Source organism: Panthera tigris, chromosome B1 (genome assembly GCF_018350195.1).
Source record: "Panthera tigris isolate Pti1 chromosome B1, P.tigris_Pti1_mat1.1, whole genome shotgun sequence".
Taxonomy (NCBI): Eukaryota; Metazoa; Chordata; class Mammalia; order Carnivora; family Felidae; genus Panthera; species Panthera tigris.
The window spans coordinates 42,195,945-42,219,211 of NC_056663.1; positions in this window are offsets into that span (position 1 = coordinate 42,195,945).

Consider the following 23,267-nt stretch of genomic DNA (forward strand, 5'->3'; position numbering starts at 1 on the left):
GATGAGAGTCCACTAGCTGCTTGATGGGAATTGTCACTGCTCCTAGCTCAGTAACCCCCATATCCCAAAGTGAGGCCTACTCTAATAGCAGGGGGATGTGAGGAAGGTGGTAAGTTACCTCCAAGGGACAGAATGCTTCTTAAACCTTTCCACCAGCAAGAAAAATGGCATATTAGGTGCTATCATTCATTCATTTTCATTCATTCATTCTTCCCCCTCCTTCTTTAATAACCCCTTAATTATTGATATAACAACCCTTGAGATCAGGAGTATGCATGAGAATTACTTGTGGGGGCTTAGTAAAATGTAGATATCCGTCTTTTCCTTCTGATTTAATAGAGCTAGATTGGGGTGGCCATCTGCTGTTTAACGAGTACAGCAGAAGAGCCAGGCTTCCACTTGGAAAACACTTCTTAACTGTGAGGCATGGTGAAACCAACACAGGACAGACCATTGGCAACACACACAGAAAAAGTGTTTCATGAGTCTCTAAATCAATTTTCTTTAAACATTTATTCAACATTGAATCTATGGCATTTATTTGGTGATATATTTATTTGGAAGCATGTGCAATTAATATTTTTATTAACACTCAGGGAAGATTTACCTAATAATTCATTTCTACTGTCTAAAGCCAATTTTGTGCTGTGAAGAAAGCTCAGTGGACAGGATTATAACATGCATTATTCTGATTTGGAATTTAGATTTTGAATGCTAATTTCAGAGGACTATCATCTGATTTATCTTAGATTTGCATGTGCAACATGCAAGTATTTAATTTATAATTTTTAATTTACCTTTGAAGGCACTCTGGCATGCAAAACCAATTAACACTTCACTAGTTATCCAATAAGTCCCTGTGGAAACCTGAGTTAATTGGCATCGTAATTCCTATTTATTTCAGTGATATTTTAATATTCTTTTCAGATTGGAATGAGTGGTTGTCCATCTCTTCTTCCCATAATCCAATCAGGTGGGACTACTGGATATGAGTAGGAAAGAGGGTAAAAGAGGAAAGTCTGGGACTCAAACCAGACTGTAAATATTGTCAAGGGTCACAGTCAACGACTCAGAATGGCATGGTTATCCAAGTATATCCAAGGTGTTGGATGTCAAAACATGCCACAAGGCTCTCAGGAAAATATGGTGGCAGTGGGTTCATTATGGGCTCTTCACTTGGGAAAAAAAAATCTAGTCAGCAATTAGTATTCTAAAGGAGCAAGATTTTCAGAAGGGATACTTGCAAGAGTCAGGCAGGTGTCAGGTCTCCCTCCATTACTGGCCTTAGCTCAAGGCAGAGCCCAGTCCTGACATGACCAGTGGGAGCTCACATGTGGATGGTATGTATCAGGGTTATAGAACTGTGGGTATCTAGGAGTTCAGTGTTCAATCTAAGACCACATTTGGGCGGCTGGCCAAAGACCACTCACAATCCCCTTAAAACTCTTCTATCTGGATCAGGATTGCCTCAGGATATAAGAAGAATTGTCTTAGACTTTAAACAACTGCTCCTAATTCCAATGGCTAAGAAAAGAATAAATGGGTAATCCCCAAGAATAAGATTATGTGAAATCGTTAACCTGTTTGGAGGATAAATGCTGATCACAGAAATAACTTCCAAAGCTCAAGTGTTAACGGAGTGGTGTGATCTTCAGGTTTACATACAGTTACATTCTCTTTAGAAACCTGGAAATGTGTATGGAATTGAATTCTGGCTCCCACACTTGCAGTGTGTCTCTGCACTTCAGAGCAATAACTCTTATTGAGGATCTGTGCTAAGTGTAATGTGTTTGTGCATGCATGCGTATTTCTGACTTACTCCACATGATAACCCTAAGACTTAGCACTGGTACTTCATTATATGGATGAGAAAGATGAGTCTGTCAGAGGTTAAGTAACTTATCAAATCACAAATAAGTGGGGTAGCTGGGATCTGGACTCTCAGTCTGACATAGCTACTGCCACTGGCCACATTGCTCTGCTGTTGAAGGTTACACTATGTATAGAGCATATAGTGAAGGCTCTATCATATATAGAGTATATAGTGAAGGTAATATCCTGTGTAGAATATATACTATAGTTAAAGGAACACAGGAGTGGGAGAAGATAGAATTCTAAGTGGCACATCTGCCTTAGTAAACTTTCCTAATTCACTTATCTTCCATTCACAAAAAAAAAAAAAAAAGTGGCATGTCCTCTATGCCCCAAGCATTGCTTTTGTGGATGAAATAAGCAAATATTTCTGTCCTCATAATGTTTAAATGACAGCACACTGTACAGATGATAAACAGTGAACCTAATAAATATATTGTGAAATATAATACAAACTATTATTACAAATTACAAATTAAATACAAAAGTAAATTTAATAAAAGCAACATTATATTGTTTGTTAACAAGTGATAAATTCTATGAGAAAAACAAGTGCAATGATAGAGCATCAGGAATATGAGAGTTTTACATGGCAATTTTAAATACTGTGATTAGGATAGACTCAGATTCATTGAGAGGGTGATAATTGATTTAAAAAAAGAGACAAAACACTTGGAGGAAGTGAAGGAAGTTGTGAAGCAGATATCAGAGAAGAAAATTCCAGGCAGAGGACCTGGACAGTGCCAGAGCCTTGAAACTAGACTCATCTGGGACATCTGAAGAGCAGCATGTGGCCAGTGGCCAGAGTAGCTGGAAAAGAGTGAACTCAGAGATGGTGGGCATGGAAGTCCCGAAGAGCCTCTCTTAGACTGTTGTAAGGGATTTGGCTCTCACTTGGTAGGAAATGGGTAGCCTTGGCAGAGTCTCAAGAAGAAGAGTGACATGATCTGATCTCACTTTTTAAAAGGATTGTTCTGGCTGCCATATTGAGAATAGACAATAGAGAGGAAGGAGCAGAAGCAAGCAGATCCATTCTGATGAGGCTTTCATCATATCCAGGTCAAAGTGCACAGTGGCTTGACCTGAGATAAGATAATGGTGGGGTGGGAGCGGGGTGGGGGGGGTTGCAGAAAATTGGTCAGATTATGGATTATTTGAGGGGTTGAACCAGCAAGTTTTCTTGATGGAGTCAATGTGGGATGTGAGAGGAGAGGAGCCAAAGATAACTCCCAGGATGTGGGGATGAGATTCTGGAAGAATGCTGTTAGTCATCTGTAATAGGAAAGACAATGACCTTAGCAGATTTGGGGTCAATATTACATACTCACATTGGGTCACATTAAGTTTGAAACAAACAAAATGTTTTTTTTTTCAATTAAATGTTTTTATTTATTTATTTTGAGAGGGGTGGGGGAAAGAGAGAGAGAATCCCAAGCAGCCTCCACACGTCAGTGCAGAGCCCAATGCAGGGCTTGATCTCACGAACCACAAGATCATAACCTGAGCCGAAATCAAGAGCTGGATGCTTAAGTGACTGAGCCACCCAGGCTGTCTGAGACATTCAAACAAAGTTTTGAACTATCCCATTTGATATATGGGCCTGGAGTTCAGGAGACACCTGAGATGAACATATGAAGTCCAGGACTCATCAGCTTATGGATGATGTTACCAGGAAAGCACCCGCAGGAAAGAGTGAAACATCCAAAGGCTTTAAATGAAAATAATTTAACAATAAGCTATTTACAGAGATGTTGGAAGGATTAAAGGGATTTACAAGGTATGGTGTGCATCAAGGGAGCAGCAAAGATGGAAAGCCACTACCACTTTTAGGTCTGAGGGAGAAACCAAGAGGGCACAGTGTGCCTAACCCAGAGAGAGGGAGACCCATGAAAAACTCCATCTCCTACAGTTATCTTATACCAGCCAGAGTCAGAAAGCCAGTCTGCAAGGGGGAAATGTCTACCATGGCCTGCCTCTTTGGGCAAAGGAGGGTGGAGAAAGGAGGTGGGATTGAGACAAAGTAAAGAATCAAAAGCACAGATTATGTATACAGCCTTAGGCTAAATGAAATCTTTAAGGGAGTAAGGGAAAATAGAAGAGGAAAAAGGACAGAGCCTCAGGCTCTCCATCATTAACTGGTTTGGAAGAAGAGGAAGAACTAGCAAAGGACGTTACACAGAAATAGCCTTGGGATGGGATGAACAGCAGACAGTATGCAATCCTGGAAGCCACACAGTGTACGATCAGCTGGGCCAAATGCAGTTGATGTGTCACCTGAGATGCAGGCTGATAATGGACCATTGGATTTAGCAAATGGAAGTTATTGGTGTCCTTGACAAGAGCCACTTCAATGAAGTGGCAGAGGTGAACACTTAATGGCATGGCTTTCAGGGAGAACAGGATGAGAGGAATTTCGGACAGGAAGGCAAACTTTTTTTTTTTAATCTAGGATTTTTGATGCAAAGAGGAGCAAATCCATGGGACAAAAGATAGGGGAAATATTTCAAGAGAAATATTTTGGAGATGCATAAGTAACATCATACTTCCATGATAATGGGAAATATCCAGTGGAGAGGAAGAAATAGATGATTGGGAAAAAGAGTCGGGTTGATACCTAGAGTGATATCTTATCTTTGCTCATGTTCCTTCTGTGGAAATGGGGCCAGAATATTCCTGAAAAATCTTCCAGATTCAACCTTGAGGGGTTGTTTGGAGAGTGAATGAGAAAGGGGACTATGAGGCAGCCTCCACCAGTGCTGGGGACTGTCACTGTTAGCATTTCCAATCTCCCCCCCTGGATCTCAGAGGACCTTTCCTCTCCCCTCCAGGGCAGCAACAGCCAGTTGCTAGGCACCAGGCACCGAACTTCAGAAACATTAACTTAAATCTTCACAACAACCAAGAGATCTATCTTTAATTTCTGGGTTGGAAAACTGTGTGGCGGTATCTCACAGAGATTAAGAAATTTACCAGCCATAGCTCACAGGAGACAGAACAAAATTGAGAATCCTAGTCTTTATTACAAAGCCCTTATTCTATTCTGTCTCCTTGGCCAGACTTATATTCTATTTTTCTTTCCTTGTATCACTTTTTCTCTTTCTTCCATCTCTCTGGGCTCCTCACTATCTATTCCTTCTTCAAAATTTCAACCTCCTCACTCCCAGTTGCTTTCTCCTCGATTGAAAATCAGTTCTGGTAACATTAATACTTCAGAGCAAGTAAGCTCCCCGTCCAAGAAGTACTGTTTTTCTTCTAAAATGGAACAGTCTTGCAAAGACAGAGCTCCCTCCCCTTCTCAAGATGAATTTCTAATGGTGGACTTTCATGTATGGCAACCATTGGAGAAAGAACAGAGGCTTCCAAAAGCTTCTGAAATCTAGCTGCATCTGCCAGTATCTGTACCTCTGAGAGATTGCCTTGTCTCTTCATGCTGTTCGTTTAGACTACTACTTAGTCTTCAAGTTCTCAAAATTTTGGCAGGTCCACACTGAACTGCTTGTTTCCCTGGTGAAAAATTGATCAGTTCCAAATACTTCCACTCCATTCCAAATACTCCTCCCTCTCTAGCTCTTCTCTACTGTTCTGTCTCTTAGAGGGAGACCTCTCCCTGTCTCTGTTACCTGTCCACACACACACAGCGCTCTTGCTTGGAGCTTGGGGAGGATTTGGGGAGAATGGAGTAACCTGTCACTGTTGCTAATAGGTCAGATCAATATCGCGAAATTTGCCACATCCTTCTTCATTTTCTCACCATGTAGCAATCGATAGCCTTGCTTTCCCTGTAAACCTTCCTCAAAGGTCCCACGCTTTTCATTTCCCCTTCTTGTTTCCTGGGCTGGGTCTGCTCTCTCTGAGATACTCAGGACAGAGAAGGAAGAGCTGGTCCTAAATGTGCCTAGTTCACGTGGCTTGTATTCGCTGCTGTGCTGCCCATGGTATGCGCACGTTCACAGATGTACAGTGTGTACAAATGAGCATGTGCATGTGTGTGCATGTGCATACATGCACTGCATGCAAGTAAAAGGATCAATAACATCCACTTTCCTTTACCCTCAAGGAACTTAACCTATCAGAGGGGGAACAAAGTGCAGAAGGATTTATTCTTTCCTAGAAGTTAATGTCATATGGAAAAACTCCTTCACTCTAATGACTTGCTGCAGCAGGCCGTTGGAGCAAACAAATAACATGACCTGGTTTCCAATAATGCTGCTCAGCCCCAGTTTATGATGCCTACTCTGGATCCCAAAGCCACATGCTCTGGTAAAGGTCTTGTGGGACGTGTATCTAAGGCAGAACAAGCAAATGTCAATATGTTGTGGTTTGAAAAGCCAGAACATTTTGTTTACCCCATGGAAATGGCACCTCCCTGTGCCCACCAAAGTATGTCAAACTCCCATATTATAAACTACCTAGGGCTAGGTATTGAAGACTACAGCTTAAAAGTAAACACAATGTATTCGTGTGTGGGGGTTATAAACCCATTCACTCCTGATTGTGAATTAGCATATCAAATTCGTGTTAGGCACTTGGAATATTCCCAGGGAATGGGGTCAGGAAGGGTGTCGTATGCAAAATAATGGCATCACAAAGATGTTCACATCTTAATCCCTGGTACCTATGCATGTATTACCTTACATGGCAAAAGGCTCTTTACAGCTGTCAAGATGTTGAGATGGAGAAATTGTTCTGGATTATTTGGGTGGGCCCAGTGAAGTCACACAAGTCTTAAAAGTAGAGAGGAGGCAAAGAATGAAAGGTGATTACTGCAAGTAAGAATGATGTGACAAGGTGAGAAGGACACAAGCTGCCATTGTTGGCTTTGAAGATGGCAGGAGGGAGCCATGAGCCAAGGCATGGTGGTGGTCTCCAGAAGCTAGAAAAGGCAAGCGAGGAAGATTCTTCCCTGAAACCTCCAGAAAGGCACTCAGCGCTGCTAATATCTTGATTTTAGCCCAGGACACTTGTGTTGGATTTCTAACCTGCAAAGCTGTAAGACAATACATTTGGGTTACTTCAGGCAGCTACATTTGCATTGTTTCATTATGGCAGCAATAGGAAACTGACAAAAAAGGACAGTTTTTAAAGAGAGAGTCCAGAAACCTAGGAAAGAGGCTGGAAGGGCAGCCTGGGTTGATGAAGTAAGCCCTGGGAAGACAGGAGGTAGAGCCAAGGAACTCACAGAGAAGAGATGGCACAAATATGAGCCAAGACAAGGACAGTTCTTGCTTGAGGCCTTCAGTGTCATTTATGCAAGAGGTGCTTCTGTGAGAAGTGTGGCTCTAGGCAGTACTGGTGGAGGCAGGGGATCCGGGAGAGACTGGTGAAAAGAGCATGCTCATAGCTCCTGGCTAAGCACAGAGGAGTGGGCTGGTGGCCATGGCTTCTCTTCTAGATTATCCCAAGGTGTTTTACATTCCTGTTCCAGTTGCCTCCATGTTCATTCTGGACTCACTGTCAGATGTATGCCAGAAAGGACTCTCCATCACCTCAAGACTCTTAGCTATTCAGGTGTTGAGATTCTGTGACATGTGATGTGAGACTTGTCAAATACAGCTTCACAGATGAAACCAAAGTAGGGGAAATAACTATTTTCAGAGAGCAACCTGGCTGGGATAGGGAAGAAAATGATGTTTCAGAAGCATACTGCATCTTTTTTGGGTTGCTGAAGCCAAAATGCGCTGGCATGTAATGTTCAGTGACAAAGGACTCACAACTTGTAGTGTCAAGGAGAAATTTCACTTCCACTTGTTCCTGGGTCTTAAGTACCATCTACAGACTGAACACTTGGTGTGAGGTGGTAGATAATGATGAATAAAACTAGCAATGTTGGTCTTTCTAGAAATTCTCTTCCCATACATCCAAACCTGTTGAACTGGTATGAAAGTTAGATAAAAAGAGGGGCACTTGGTGTGTTTTAGACAGTGATAAGCTTTATGATCCAAGCAAGAGACATCTTTCTCTTCTCATCCTCCTTAAAAATGCCAGAAGTGTCTACCATCTGAATCAGTAATGGTGTGACATGAATTTCTACAGGTGATTGGTTTCATGGGCTATTGCCAGGGAGCATCCCTCACCCCATCCCTACACTCCTGAGAATATCTGAATGATGGACAATTGCTCTTATCACAGTGTAATATTAAGAAGTGTAATGAACAGAAAATACTACACTAAATGCCAAGAGAATAGACTACAAGAAGAATGTGATAATTTCTAGTTATGTTTGGCTATGAAACCCATTCACTCCAGCCAACTCCATGGATAATGTAGTTCTTTCCAGGTGGCCATTCGAAACCCAGAGATGCACTTCACTCAGTTTGTAGGTTCCCACCTCTCAAGACCCACATGGACTTTATGCTCTCTCATTTCTGCCCTGCCATGGGGACAATAATCCCCTCCTTCCCTGGGCCTGCTGGGTTTCTAACATGCCCTAAATGCTACTGCTGGACAAAGAACCTCTCAAGCGTGACTTGGGGAGGTCCTATGGCTACTATCCTCAAGAATCTGTGAACCACAGAAAGATCTCCCAATGCCTAGCCAATGCATTTCCATGGCACTAAATCTTTTTCTACCCCCCAACAAGATGAAAAAGCCCATTTCCTAGTACTCTGCCACCAAATTGCTTTTTCTATTTCCACTCAATCCCTGCCATTCGTTCTTTGCCTTCCAGAGGGATGCTTTTCATTGAAAACCTCACTGGAGCGCTTCCTGGGCTGACCTCTACCTCTACACTTTGGGCTGACACGTTACTGAGTTCAGCTACTGTCATTTTCAGTCTGTCCATCCTAGAACTGCTGGTGTGGAGACAGTAATCTGCATTCCCCATCCTCATGTACCCAAAGATTTGAGAAATTCAATAGATTTTGACGAACAAGCTTAAATATAATAGATCATAAACTTTTACACTGGCCCACTTAGTTGGATATAATGAGGTGGAAAAAAGGGAGCAGGAAATGGAGGAAGAGAGAGAATGGAGGGGTCAGAAGAAGAGCAGAAGGAATAAGTAGAGAAGGAAGAGAAAAAGGACGAAGAGGACAGGAAGGTTTTTGTTTTTGTTTTTGTTTTTAAGTGTTAACTTCCAAATTTGAAGAGGAAAACCTTGTAGGCAGAATCATAACCAGCAAGCAAATATAATTGGAATTGGTCTTTCAGTCCCTCCACAGGCTGATTAAGAGCACACAGTAGGGGGCATCTGGGTGAGTCAGTCCATTAAGTGTCTGACTCTTGATTTCAGTTAAGGTCATGATCTCATAGTTCTTGGGATCAAGCCCCGCATGGGGCTCTGTGCTGACAGCATGGAGCCTGCTTGGGATTCTCTCTCTCTTCCATTCTCCCTCTGTCCCTCCCATGTTTGTACACATCCCCTCTCTCTCTCTCTTCCTCTCTCTCAAAATAAATAAATACACTTCTACAAAACTAAAAAAAAAAAAGAGGACATGTGAATATTCCAGGTGTCTGTTTACCAACAAGGGTTTCTGCCTTATGAATGATCAGCTCCCAGAGACACACAGGTCACCTTGCCACTCACCATGGCCACTGGAATCAAAGGGAGACACTCACAAGTGCCAAGAATGCAAAGCCATCTGCAGCAATCCTAACTGGCTAGGTTCTCCCTGCGCGGTGCTCTCACACGGCTCATGTTCCCTTCACGTTCACCCCACCTCTACCTGTGCCCTTCCTCTGTTCTCACTGGAGCCTGAGGCTGCAGAAAACCCCAAATATCATCATGAAACGGGGCTTTCAAGTCTGTGGGGAACTGATGGGTAAATGAACCACTGCAAAAAAAAAAAAAAAAAAAAAGCCATAGAAAATAGACATTGATCCGAACTTGGAGGTGAAGTGTGTGAAATTGTTTATAAATTGTCTGGATAATTGTAGGCACTGAAGTGGGACGTTAGAACTTCCATCCTCTCTTGTTTTTTGCACAGGCTTAATTAACTTTCAGACAGGAAAGTGCATACTGTTTAAAGTAAAACAGGGCTGGATTCAGATCTTGCCTTGTAATACTTACCAGTCTGGAGTTAATAGTCGCATTTTCATCAGGTCACATGATCTGTAGTCCCATTTTCATCAGGTCACATGATCAGATACTGATCTGTAAAATGGAGAGAATGTTTCTTTGAACTATTGTAGTAAGACTTAAGTGAGGTAAATTGAGCAAAGCATGTAGAATGGGGTCTGGCACATACTAGGTGCTCAGCCAATTTTGACTTCCTGGCATTCCTTGGATCCTGTTGGAAATAGGACCTCACATCTCCCAATCTTCATCCTACGTGAACTAAATGTGTTATTTTCTCCTGTCAGCCTGCTCTTCCTCCCTAACTACTGACCTGTTTGAAGGCTCTTGGGCTGGAGATCTTAGACTTACCATTTTTCCTAGCATGAAATCTTCTCTCCACTCTTTTCCACTCTGTTTTCTGTCCCCTGGAGACTTGCGTATAAGGACGACATCAACAGGTTCCTAGGCACTTTGTTTCCAGTTGGGCATGTCAGCAGGGGACCTGAGCAGGAGGCTGAGGGAGTGTGTGTGTGTGTATGTGTGTGTGTGTGTGTGTGGTGGGGGGTGGGTAATGACCTTATTATAAGTATCTTATAAGGACCTTATGGCACCTTCCCTGGGGGGTCAACTTGGGCTGGCAGTATCCCTTAGCAGAAGATTAATGCTGCTTTTAAGGTTGTCTGCTCTATAAGACTTGCCCCCTTGATTGGATAACTGTTTCATTCCCTGTCCCTTTGAATCTCACCCTAGTTTCCTGTACAGCCCCTCATTATCACCCTGCACCCTGTCAATACTTTTATAAGTAGACTTTTTGTAAAACAAAACAAAACAAATAAAACAAAAGGAAAGCCTCCTCAAAATATCCTGATTGGAAAAGTCATGCGTTTTCCTATAAGAATTCTAACAGACTCAGGGCCAATATCTCTCCTGCTGCTCAGTCAAGAATCTACAAGTCATGGGGACACAGGGGTGGCTCAGTTGGTTAGGCATCCACTTCTGGATTTCGGCTCAGGTCATGATCTCTCACACTTTGAGGGTTTGAGCCTGTGTCAGTGGGGAGCCTGCTTAGAATTCTCTCTCTCCCTCTGTCTCTGACCCTCCCCTCCTCTGCTCTCTCTCTCTTTCTCTCTCTCGAAATAAATATTTTTTAAAAATATAGAAGCCATTTTAATCCACGTCTAGTACCCATAATCCCCACCATCCCCAGTCATCCAGTCCTGTCAGATACACCGCACAAATATTTCTGGAAGTAGACATTTCGTTTCTATTCCAGTGATTGTCTTATTGGCTGAAATCTTGGTTATTGCTAGTTTGGGTTTCCCAGCTATTTGCCAAATGATTTCCCTGCCTCCATTTCTACCTTTCTTCGATCCATCCTTTCTGCCCCGAACTGGATGGTATGCAGACCGTTTCCTGGGTCCCTAGTTTTTAAAAGACAACAGCCAAAGTACTCAGCATGATACACAAGACACATGACATATGGCACTTGATCAGCTCCCCGACCTCCTCTTTGATGCCTCCTATCCTACTCCCAGCTCCCACCCCTCAGGCCAGGTATAAACCCTGCAGTCCAGCCATTTGTGGCCACACACAAATAGGCAGATTCAGTGGTACAGACTTGCCATGAGAGAAATGGGAAGAGTGAGAGGAAGCAATAATTTAATGGGTGGTGCTCCTCATTCCTGTTGCGGTAGATAAGTATTTGTCCTGAGATATGTTGGGAGATGGGAGCTGTAAACCTGCCGGCCCCTTCCTTCTTCTCTTCATTCCTTTGCCTCTCCTAGTGTGAGTGCCACCACTCAGCCTAAGGTTTGAAGATAAATACATTTTGTTGAACACGACTTGGAAACTCAAGCCAACTTCTTCATCTGCTGCTTGAAGGAAGAAACACAATCTTGTTTCAATATTGGGAAACAATCTCTGTTGGATTTAGTAAGAAATGCTACATCAGTCTCCTAAGGAGCTTCCAAGAGTACTTAGACTGTTGCAGTCTTCTCTTTGCATGGAGACTAGCTGCTTGTGGCTTTGGAATGTCCTACACTGCTTCACAGCAAGGTGCTTTGTCATGCCACTCATTTTCTGGGAGCATCCTTCCCACCCTTTTCTTATTAGATAAAACCTACACTTTCTCCAAGAGTCAGCATGAAGCAGGAAGGTGCTCCTTCCTTTCATCTCTATAAGCCTTTAGTAGAGACTTCTATTTTGATACTCATTGCACTGTATAACTGGTTACCTGCCTATCTTCCACTGAACTGTAAGCACCTTGAAGATAGAGGTGAGTTCATTTCTGTAGCTCTTATTGCAATTTGTTCTTCCTTGTCACCTGCCATTTGGTCTGCTAGGGTTCCAACTATGGATCACACCACCTCCCCAGAGCAATGTTAATAGCAAGGCTACAGAGTTATGGTCATTTATCGACCAGGGATGCTACCACTGTTCCATGGCCTGAGAGACACATGGATGCATCAGGGAACCACCAGACAGAGTTCCATCTCATCACAGGAGAGAGTTTTGTCATAATGTCATATCATGTTAACCCCTCAGAGAAGCTGGAGTGGCCAATCACTTACCTTTTTTTTGTGTGTTTTTTTTCTTTGCAAGAAGCTCAGTCAGTAACATTGGATAGCTCCACTCAGCTACTGAGCTGGAGCTTGATTAGAACTTTGCATTGTTGCTATATAAATCAGAGTCCAGCCATGCTCAAAGGGTTTAACTGAAGACGGCTTAATGGAGGGGCTTTACAGAGGTGTATCCAGGTTTATTGGACTAATAAGTGACCAAGAAATACCCAGAGACTAGCAATGACATCAGCATTATCACACCTAAGGTGAAGGGGCAAGAGGAAGAAGCTATTACTGGGCCCCGGAAAGTGGGTGTCTGCCCCATCAGAGGTGTGGCTGTCAATAGAGAAGGAGCAGGAAGACTAAATGCCTCAAACCGTCTTACCCTTTTCTAATTCTGCCAGTACCTCCTAATGGATGAAACTTGTTAGAAACCAAAAGGCAATGAATCTCTGGATGAACACCCATGGGCATCACTCCATGGGGTGGATCCAGACCTGGGAGAGAAGGATGGAAAACAGATTTGGGGGGCCAATAAGTAATAGTGAATGGTTATTTGGAACATTCTGAATTGTTTGTCATACTCTGCAGAGTGGTCTGAAATCCTTCAGGTCTGTTATTAACTGAACTGTGTCCCTCCAAAATTCATGTTGAAACCCTAACCTCCAAGGTGATGGTATTTGGAGATGGGGCCTTTGGGAAGGGAATTAGGATTAAATGAAGTCACAGGATTGTTATGGGCCCTAAACCAATGGAATTTGTGACTTTATGAAAAGAGACATTCTCTCCCCCTCCTCTATCTTTCTAACCTATCTTTTTCTGTCTTCCTCCTTCAATTACCCTCTCTTCCTCCTTCCTCACATGTACACACTCACACAGAAGGAGAAAAACAGTTGTCTATAAGCCAGAGAAGAGGCCTTATCAGAAACTGACCTTGTTGGCACCTTGATATCAGAATTCCAGCCTCCAGAACTTTGAGAAAATTAATTTCTGTTGTTGAAGCCACCTAGCCTATGACATTTTGTTAGGGCAGACCAAGAAGACTAACACAGAGTCCTTAGAAGGGTCTGACAAATTATGGCAGAAGAATCATTCCTTTTCCACCTACACCAATAAGTATGACTTGGCAAAAATTACTCTATGAGATTTCCTAGGAAACCCGGATTTCCAGCATATTGATTGTGATATTAAATCTTAATCCACAGACGGATAAGAAACCCATCCACAGATGGATAAGATGGATAAGAAATAAAGAAAGTAAATGTCTTTATTTTCTGTAACTGAGATTAATTGCTACTTTGAGTTCCAATTTTGCCAGGTAATGAAAACTTACTTTTTACATAGTGGATTATATAATGCCAAGGTTTGAAGGTGGGGTGTGGTGTTGGTGTCTTCTTTTATCCACACAGTTCCCCCCCTGTAGCCCCTCATCCCAGCTGCAAGTCCTCCTGTGGGCTCTGACCCCCTGTGCCATGTGCACATGGGATCCATTCTTCTGTTCCTATTCTTTCTATGCTGTGAGAAACTGCAAACCTGTCTTAGATCCATCTCCCTAGATGCACCACATGTTCATTTGTTTCTCCTTGATTTTTCCACATTGCTGAGCTCTTCTCAAGGAAAGACAGGGGCTGCAGAAGGGTGTCACCGATCCCCTCTGATCTTAGAGTCTCCAAACGTTCCCCGAGACTCAGTCACCTCCTCCTCAAGGCTTAGGAATCTCTAACATAAATTACCTTGGCTTCCATTCTGATTCCTTCTCCTCCCTCAACCAAGAGAATCATATATAGTCTCAGGAGTACAGAAAACTTATTCTTTTTTTCCCCATGTTCTTCCAAAGTCAAGAATTGGCTTCCTACCTTCATTGTGCTGTGTCATTCTTCTACTGGGATAAGAAAAGGGGAAATGAAACAAATAGGAAAATTGGGGGGGGGGACAGGAAGAGGAATCATCACCTATTTCAAAATACTATCTTCCCATACAGATGCAATGCATGAGAGCTGGTACTTTGTAGGAAAGCCCGGAGTGTCTGGAGTCATTTCTCTGGTGTTGCTGGGACATGGAGCAGGGGCCCTGGTGCACTGCCACCCCTCGCCCCTGCTCTACTAACTCTGCTGCCAGCTTGACCCTCCATTCTACAGTGCAGCCCTGCCTCCCTACAGGCCATGAGTGTGGGGAGCAAGAGCAACTTCCTTCATTTTTCCCACGTGGGAAACCAAATCCCAGAGTGGCTAGGTTTCAGGAAAATGAGTTCTTCTCCCCAGTCTTAAGAAAAGAAAGGAATGGACACTAAGTCATGCATAGCTAATCAGAGATGAGATAATGTTCAGAGTTGGGGAGGAGGCTAGCCCATACAGCATCTGGGAAACAGTTTAGAGCATGGAGGGAGGGCCCAGAAGGCCACTGAATCTGGGCAGGCCAGATTTGGCAGACAGAATGGGGATAAGAGGCCAAGAGTTCAGGGCCAGTTGGCCAGAAGAACAGTCATACCAAGAGGACTGTTAGCTGAAGGCAGTGTACCACTCTGACCAGTCTGGTTTGGGCCCTGCTGGGCAGCAGTGGTCTAAAGACGCAGTCTATGGGCTGAGTATAGGGAAATCACCCACACTGTGAGTAATGCAAGCTTTTGGTAAGCATGCTCTGCTCTAGCCAAGCATCTGTGGTTGGAGAAAAATATTTTGTCAAAGACAGAGTAATATTTTTATATATTTATGATATCAAGTGTGGAAATGAACAGACATTGAGCTTCTGAGGAGATACATATAACAGGTCTCTCCATCCTGGGAGGCATTTTATCTCTTGTTTTTATGAGCCATCTGGAAGGGCAAGATACAGAGAAATCCCCCCCAGTTGCAAATGCCATTTAGCTTTTCAGCATTTTCTGGATGTAAACTATTAAGCAGACAAATACAGATAAACTTTCCAAAAGTCTCTGCCCACTTTTCAAGGTGAGGGGTCTTGACATGAAAGCTAGAAGGCTCTTTCCCAAGTCATCTCAGAAGGGAGTATTACCTTGATGAATGTACCGTGCCCATGAGATCCAAACTTTGTCATTGTTCTGAAGTCAGATGGAAGCAGGGACACTGACTCACACTAACCAAATTAAAATCAAAACACATCAGGAGATTGAAAACTTATTAGTACACAGTGAAAGTTATTTTGATCCAATGAAAGGAATTATCATTTCTCCTCCTGGGGACAGTTCCTTCCTGGAGAGGTCAAGATAATAACTCTCAAGTTGCATGGTAAGCACAGAATCAGAGCAAAGGGAAGTGGAGAGTTTGAGAGATTTTATCCAGACCATGGCATGGTATGATGAATCATTCTTGCCCTTTGCTACAGAACACCTCTCTAGTAATTAAATTAAGGTGTCTTGCAGATTCAGTGTCTTCTCAGCTTGGATGATGCTAGAAAAACACTGCCAAGTTTTGTCCTGTTGAGCTATACTTTCTGTGAGCCAGACTGTTCCTTTATGCTCATGCATTGCAATACAATTGATTGGGTTTTTGCTTACTAAATACTAACCACATGCCTGTCCTACATCTCCAACACCCAGGTCACCTTGTGTGGAATTGGGGGACAAGGCAAATCCCTTGGTCACATATTTACAGACAGGCTTTTATTTACCCTCCCAGATTTCTAAACATTGTGTATGGATTTTACTAGTTGAATCCTTAAAAGCCAATCTTATTTCTTTTATCTCCAAGTTCCTAGGGGACATCCCACACCTCCTTTCTACACCTACAACATATTATTCTTCTAGAGGGCTGATAAACTTTAGTGTAAACAAAGGGGTACATTTTAGGAAAGAATGCCTATATGTTACCTATAATGTAGGTAGGGCACAGGGCACTGTTTATAATCCATTATAAGTAGAAGATACCCCTTAAAGTTTGAAAGGGGTTTCATTTAAGGAAAATTATTTAGTAAACTTTATAAGGCAAAATTATAGAATCATTTAAGGAAAATTATTTAATAAACTTTATAAGGCAAAATTATAGAATCAATTTCCCAAATAAGAGATAGAGGTTGAAAATGTAATGGGCACACAAGTTCTCATTAAACTATTGACAGATCTTTATAGATTATTAAAGGGAGCAATGGGATCCGGAAGTCATCTATAGCACTAGACACTGTTATCAGGGAACATAACCAGGCACAGCCATTAAAGGGATGCCACAGGCCCAGGTGGACTGTGACCAACAAAGGCAATTTCTGCTTTGTCTCCTCATTTCCCAGGTGTTTGCAGATCAGGTTTCTTCAAAAATGGACTGAATCTTCAATTTGTGTGCAGAATTTTTATGGTAGAAGTGCTTTCAAAAGCACTCCCTAAAAGAAGTGAGGGAAGCAGGACAAGGCAGCGGGAGAGGTTGAGCCATCATTTGCAGCAACAGAGACCACCCTGTGTCTTGCTAGAGACTCTGAAGCTGGAATGGCCCTTTGCACTTGTCTTGCTCTGAGGCAAGGGAATCTGACCTTTATTAAACCTCCCACCCCACAGGGAACAACTGTGACCTTGTGTCAAGTGAATTTCTTTGACTGAAGGCATATTCTGGAAAGGGACCCAGGGGAGAGCCTTCAGCCACTAACACTCCCAGCAGCTGAGGAAATGAGCGTCCTAGGCCTGGATGGTGCACCAGAACTTCCAGACAATGGGTGCTCACAGACTCTGACCATTTAATAGTATCTGGTCATGCAATCTGGGGACAAATCCATTGTTGGAAGGAACTGAGATATTCCAGGTCTGGTGTATTGTTTGCTAAGAGATGACAGCACTGTGTGAAAGACATTCCTGGAGTACAGTGACCATTTCATCATAAAGGCAATATGTTTTCTGGGTCAAACCACATCTCCCTGACAAGCCAAGAAGGAGCTAGACTGTGGCACTGCCCAACATGCCCCTTGCCCCACTCCAATGCTTAGAGGCAAGATGGTGCAGCAAAAGTGATCTGGAAGGCTGCTTAGGGAGGGGTGATAGGCAGGAGAGAAAACATGCTTTTCAACTGTGACCCAAATCGTGGTAGGAAGACGTGAAAGAAAAGCTCAAGGCCAAGGCATGAGGACACCTGAGAAAAACTGATGAGATGGACCCTAGTATCCATTTCTTATCCCTTCCTCTACTCTGGTGGTGGAGCCCTTATTGTAGCCTCCCGTTCACCTCTGTCCCTCTCTTACATCACACGACTATCAGGAAATGACATGAAATGCATTAGCATGAGGGTGCAGATGACTCACAATCATTGTTCCTCCCCCAACTCATGAAATATTTAGCTTAAGTCTCTGGCAATCAGCTATAATGTAGATGAGGCATTGGCCATCTCCCCAGCAGGACAAGGCAGGGGAGAACATAATTTCTGGAAAACGTGGAAAGAACAGATAGTTGACTGCCCATTATTCTTCTCTCTTTCTCTTTGCTAACAGAAACCCAATTTTATTTTGAATGGCCGTGTGCTAAGCTGTTTCCCAGGCTCCCATGTAGTTAGATGTCGCCAAATTGATGTAAGTAAGAGTCACTGGCGAAACCCAGAGGAAGGAATTTTAAATCAAGCTGACTCAGCTGGCAGGCTTTACTTTTGTTTAGCACCTCTCTTCCGTTCTCCTTCCTCTTGCTGGGAATGTGAAGGTGATGGCTGGAGAGCCAGCAAACACTTCAGGCAATAATGTAACCTTGAGGATGATGGAGAAGAAAGGAACAGGCAATATAGTCCCACGAAATCTCCGGAGCTAGTATATCGATCCTAGACCACCAAGTTCCTTCACGTGAGAGAAAAACAAACGTCTATCTTCTTCAGATCGCAGATGTGGGTTGTCTGCTGAATGCAGCTGAAACATATTTCATAATCGATACAGAATGTGATTGCTAGAAAGAGGATGCTAGAGACAACAGAACCCAAAATACCAACCCGGCTGAATGGAGGAAGTGGGGAGGCAGATATTAAGGAGTCCAATATTGTAGTCTGAAAACCATGCTGTCTTTGTTACTGCAGTGAGGAAATTTTGTCAATCTGTTGCCTACTGTACCTTGGAAATCAGACCGCATGCTGCCCAAGGTTGAAGTGTTGGGAGCATGGTAGGGCAACTTAAAATGTTGATATGTGCTAGTCTCTTCTGCTGCTTTCTGCAGAGTCCTACAAAAGAGAAAAAAAGCTTAGAATGGAGCTAGCCACACTATAAACACAGATGGAGAGAAATATCAATTTACTAATGGAGATAGTCCTGCCTATAGTCTGCAATATGGGTAGAATAGGAGTCTCATAATTTAGATCTTTCAGGGTTGAAAAAGCCAAATGGATTTGTGCCTCAAATTGAAGCAGTTATAAGTAGTAGCTGTAAAGTTGCTGTATTTATAGTACATAAGACTGATATCCTTTCATAGGAAGTTAGAAACCTGCTGAAAACATAGGATTAAAGGCATTACACTCCTGTCCAAGCTCATTATTTCAGATGAATCCAGGAAGTGACCATTAATTTGGAAAAGCAAGGCATAGCAGAGCACAGAGGCTAGAAAGTAAAAGATGAGACCTTTCCTGCTTAAAAGCTCTTTTTAGCCTACAATTACTTTGTGTACACCTGAGTAGAAGTGAGAAGACTGGGAGCCTGGTCAACCTTAGAGAAAACAAGATAAGAAACATAATATACCTAAACAGGATCAGCAGCAGCCTGAGACTTTTCTATCTTCAAAGCAATCTCTGGCCTCCAAAACTGCACCAGCAGCAAGTGGGCTAAGAGAGACACACAGCCCCCCCGCAAGGGAATACTATCCAGCACGTACTTCACAGTTGGTCATAAAGGATAACGAACAATAAGAAGACTTCTACCATTCCAGGCTAGGGCAACAGAAGAAGAGGGACAAGGAAGAGAGTTTTTCCCAGAGAGCAGAACTGAAGCTGCCTCATAAACTAACTCACCACATACTCCACTGAAATCCTCCGCTGGTGGGGCTAGGAGTCCTTGCTATTTTTACCCCAAAGATTTAAAATTGCTATGGACTGGTGTTTCTCATTCTTTGCTTTTCCAAATAGAGGGTTTTTTTTCTTATTATTTGTTTATTTGTATTGCAATATCCCATTTCTTCTTCATCCTGGTGCATCGGTAGAAAAGATAACTTGCTTTGTGGTTTATGTGCAACTGGACCACAAGAATAAACACCCATATATGATGGGAAGAATTGCACTTTGTCTAGGTACCCTGAACTTTGACCTAGATAGAGCAATTTGATAAGATTTTGGAACTGGCTCTTTCATGGAAGTGGTAAATGTCTTTTACACATAGTCTTTATGGATATTGATTGGATAGGGATGGGGTAGACTATGCCAGAAACAGTTCCCTCACCAGTATTCATTCTCCCCTTCTTTCTTTCTAACAGAACTTGAATGTTCTTCTTTCAGACAATGCCCTATTGAGAGAGAGAGAGAGAGAGAAAGATTACTTTTAACAAATTTCCTTAAAGCTAAGGGTAGCTAATGAAATGTAAATGGTGGTCATGGGGGTATTCCAGGAAAGCTAATTAAAGGGGGAAATGATTCCTCTGAGAAGCATGCTCTTTTGCATTTCCTCTTTCTCCTTCTTCCTGCCAAAAAGATGGAGATAATGGCTGGAGCTCTGCCAATCAGTTTAGCCAATAAATCAACCTTGAGTATGATGCAATGCTCTAAGATGGTGAACAGAAAGAAAGAGGTTGCCTCCCTACTAACCATGCCTACATATTAATCTTCCTTACGTGGGATCAGTTTTTCTTTTCTTTTAAAAGATAGAGGAAGTAAATCCATTTTATTTCAGCTATTTGGTATTTTCTATCATCTTTAGATTAATCAAGTCTTACATGGTAGCAGCCTTCACACTTCACAAATCATTGCTTGCTTATATTGCCTATCCATAGTGCAGAGCTAAGTGGTCATAGAACTTCCAGCCTGAGCAGTCCCTGAGAATGAAGATACTAAATGTTTTTTTTTTTAATTTTTTAAATGTTTATTTATTTTTGAGATAGAGACAGAGAGACAGAGTATGAGTGATGGAGAGGCAGAGAGAGGGGGAAACACAGAATCTGATGCAAGCTCCAAGCTCTGAGCTGTTAGCACAGAGCCTGATGTGGGGCTGGAACTCACAAATCATGAGATCATGACCTGAACTGAATCCAACACTTAACCAGCTGAGTCACTCAGGCACCCAGAGAATTAAGATTCTAAAAACCCAAGTTTAGAAGAAACTAGGAAACAGATCACATGGGTCATGATATTTCAAGCAAAGCAGGCTATGCACAGGTCCCCTAGGTCTGCTGGGCTGTTGATAGGCTGAGACATGGGACAGGCAGACATTAGGAAAGTTTGTGCTTAAGCCAGCTTGCTAGCAGTCTATGGTGCCTAGATGCTTGGTCCCCTAACTCTTTATCTTATCAAAAGCACAGGATCAGTGTCATTGATGAAAAGTGTAAGTCTTATGGCTCAACAAAGAGAAAATTCTAGTTCTTTTCCAGTTTTAGTTATTACCGTGTGATAATAGATACTATATAGCCTATTTCCCGGTTTCATTTTTTCCGAAGTGATGGGAATCCTGTAGTTGCTGGAAGAAATTACCACAAACTTACTGATTATAAATAACACAAATGTATTCTCTCATAGTTCTGAATGTCAGAAGTACTAAAAGGGTCATGAGAGCAGTGTTCTCTCTGACTTTAGGGAAAATCTATTTCCTCACTTCTTCCAACTTCTACAACTATTTCCTCACTTCTTCCAACTTCTACAAGCTTCCTGCATTCCTTGGTTTGTGGCCCCATCCTTCATCTTCCAAGCCTGTCATGTGACATCTTCCCATTTCCACATTTTCCCATCTCTCTCTCTTTCTCTGTCCCCTTACTTCCATCATCACAATGCCTTCTGTCTAACTCCAATTTTACAACCTTCCTCTGTAAAGATCCTTCTGATTACATTGCACCCACCAGAAAAGCTAATCTCCCCCATCTCAAGATCCTTAACTTAAACACAACTGCAAAGTCCCTTTTGCTATATAATGTAACATATTTGCTAGTTCCAATGATTAATACACAGACACACTACAGTCAACATGATATCCTCTTGAATGTACTTATTGGCCCACATTTCCCAGACCCCTAAATAACTCCCTCTGCAAGCCTTTCATAAAGTCTGAATTTTTGGTCATTAAAAATTTTATCAAGAGACCTCTATTAAAATAAATAGACCACTTGCACTGTTCATGTATAAAGCTGCCAGCTTTTCTTCAGATTCTCTGTCAACTTGCACCTATCTTGGAGAAGAGGAGAAATGGGATGTAGGCCAATTAAGTATCATTGGGGGAAACTTTGATATGAGAAATTGTATTACCAGTGTCAGCCTGCCTGGTCACTGGTATAGAGGCCCTAAACAAGATGGAGCCATCAGGGTGTCACTTCATAACAGCAAGTAGAGGGAGTATATAAAGGCAGGACTCAGGAAGAGATAGAGGGTATTAAATAGACATAGCAGAAAAACAGAACCTCCTTTCAAGATTGTCTAGGAATAATACTACTAGAAATAGCTAATATTAATTATATTTTTATTATATGCCAATGTAGTAGACTAAATTATCGGTCTCAATTCTTCATACTTCCTCCCATGTCCTTTACCATGTAACTTCCCAGTTCCTCCAATAAAGAGAGAATATATCTTCCTGGTTCTTGATTTTGTGGCTCATCCATAACAGTTTGGCCAACAGGATAAGAAAGAAGCAGATAAGAAAGAAGCAGGGGGTTAGTGTGTTTAGTTGCTTGGGTTTGCCCTCTCATGCCATAAGCATAGAAAAGTATTTCTGCCCAACTGGCCCAAGGCAGATGAGAGAAACATGGAGCACCCCAATGTAACTTGCAGCTTGGAGTTGCCCTAGTTGATCCACAGCCATATGAGAAATGAATGCTTATTACTTATTGCCTGCCACTGAGATTTTGCAATTGTTATGTCAGATTACTTACTTCCTGAGCCAGTCAGAAATGTTCTGTTTTACATGTATTAATTCATCTAAACCTCACTTTGATCTCACAAGGTAGATATATTTATTTTTCAGATGATGAAATTGAGGCATTGGGCCATTAAGAAACTTCTTTAAAGTCATGCATTGGAGCTACAACTTGAATTTAGGTAGTATGTCCACTTAGTTCTTAGTTGTGGGATCAGATCGGGTCAGAGCCGTAAGTACATTTTCTTTCCTTCTCCTTTCTATTATTTATGGTCCATTTTCAATCTGTTTTAAAATACTGAGGTTTTAAATCTTTTTGTGAGCACATCACATGAGAAATCCACTGAGCTGAGTCTGAGTTTCTGGGTTCTTCTACTACCAATAAGAAATGCAAGATTGCCCAGATATAAATAAATATATGCTTTGCCAATTCATTATCCACATTTTCAAGGCCTGATTTGGTGAACAATATGCTGGAAAAACAAGGATCTGTGCATAGAAATCAACCACAGTGTGATTCAGTGGATAGCCAGGGGACACTTAATTTCAGATGAATGTTTCAGATTTTCATAAATAGTATCTTCTTTTTTTGCCTCAAACTCCTGAAAAGGAGAATTTTATTCTCTTTGGTAACTTTTGGAAGCTGAGTTTGTAAGAGGATGAGAGAGACCTAGGAGGCAAGTGGTCATCTACAGATGAGACATAAGTAAACCAAAATGTGAACTGGAACATAGATAAAAGTGGATACTGGAGAGTCAGATTCTCAGAGGCAAAAAATTAACATATACTAGAAGGAGAAACAAGGACATTCTGATGTTTCCAGATTAAAAAAAAGAAGACAGAAAGTGTCTATCGAGACCCAGAAGAAATAAGAATGTAGGAATTACTGACCAGGG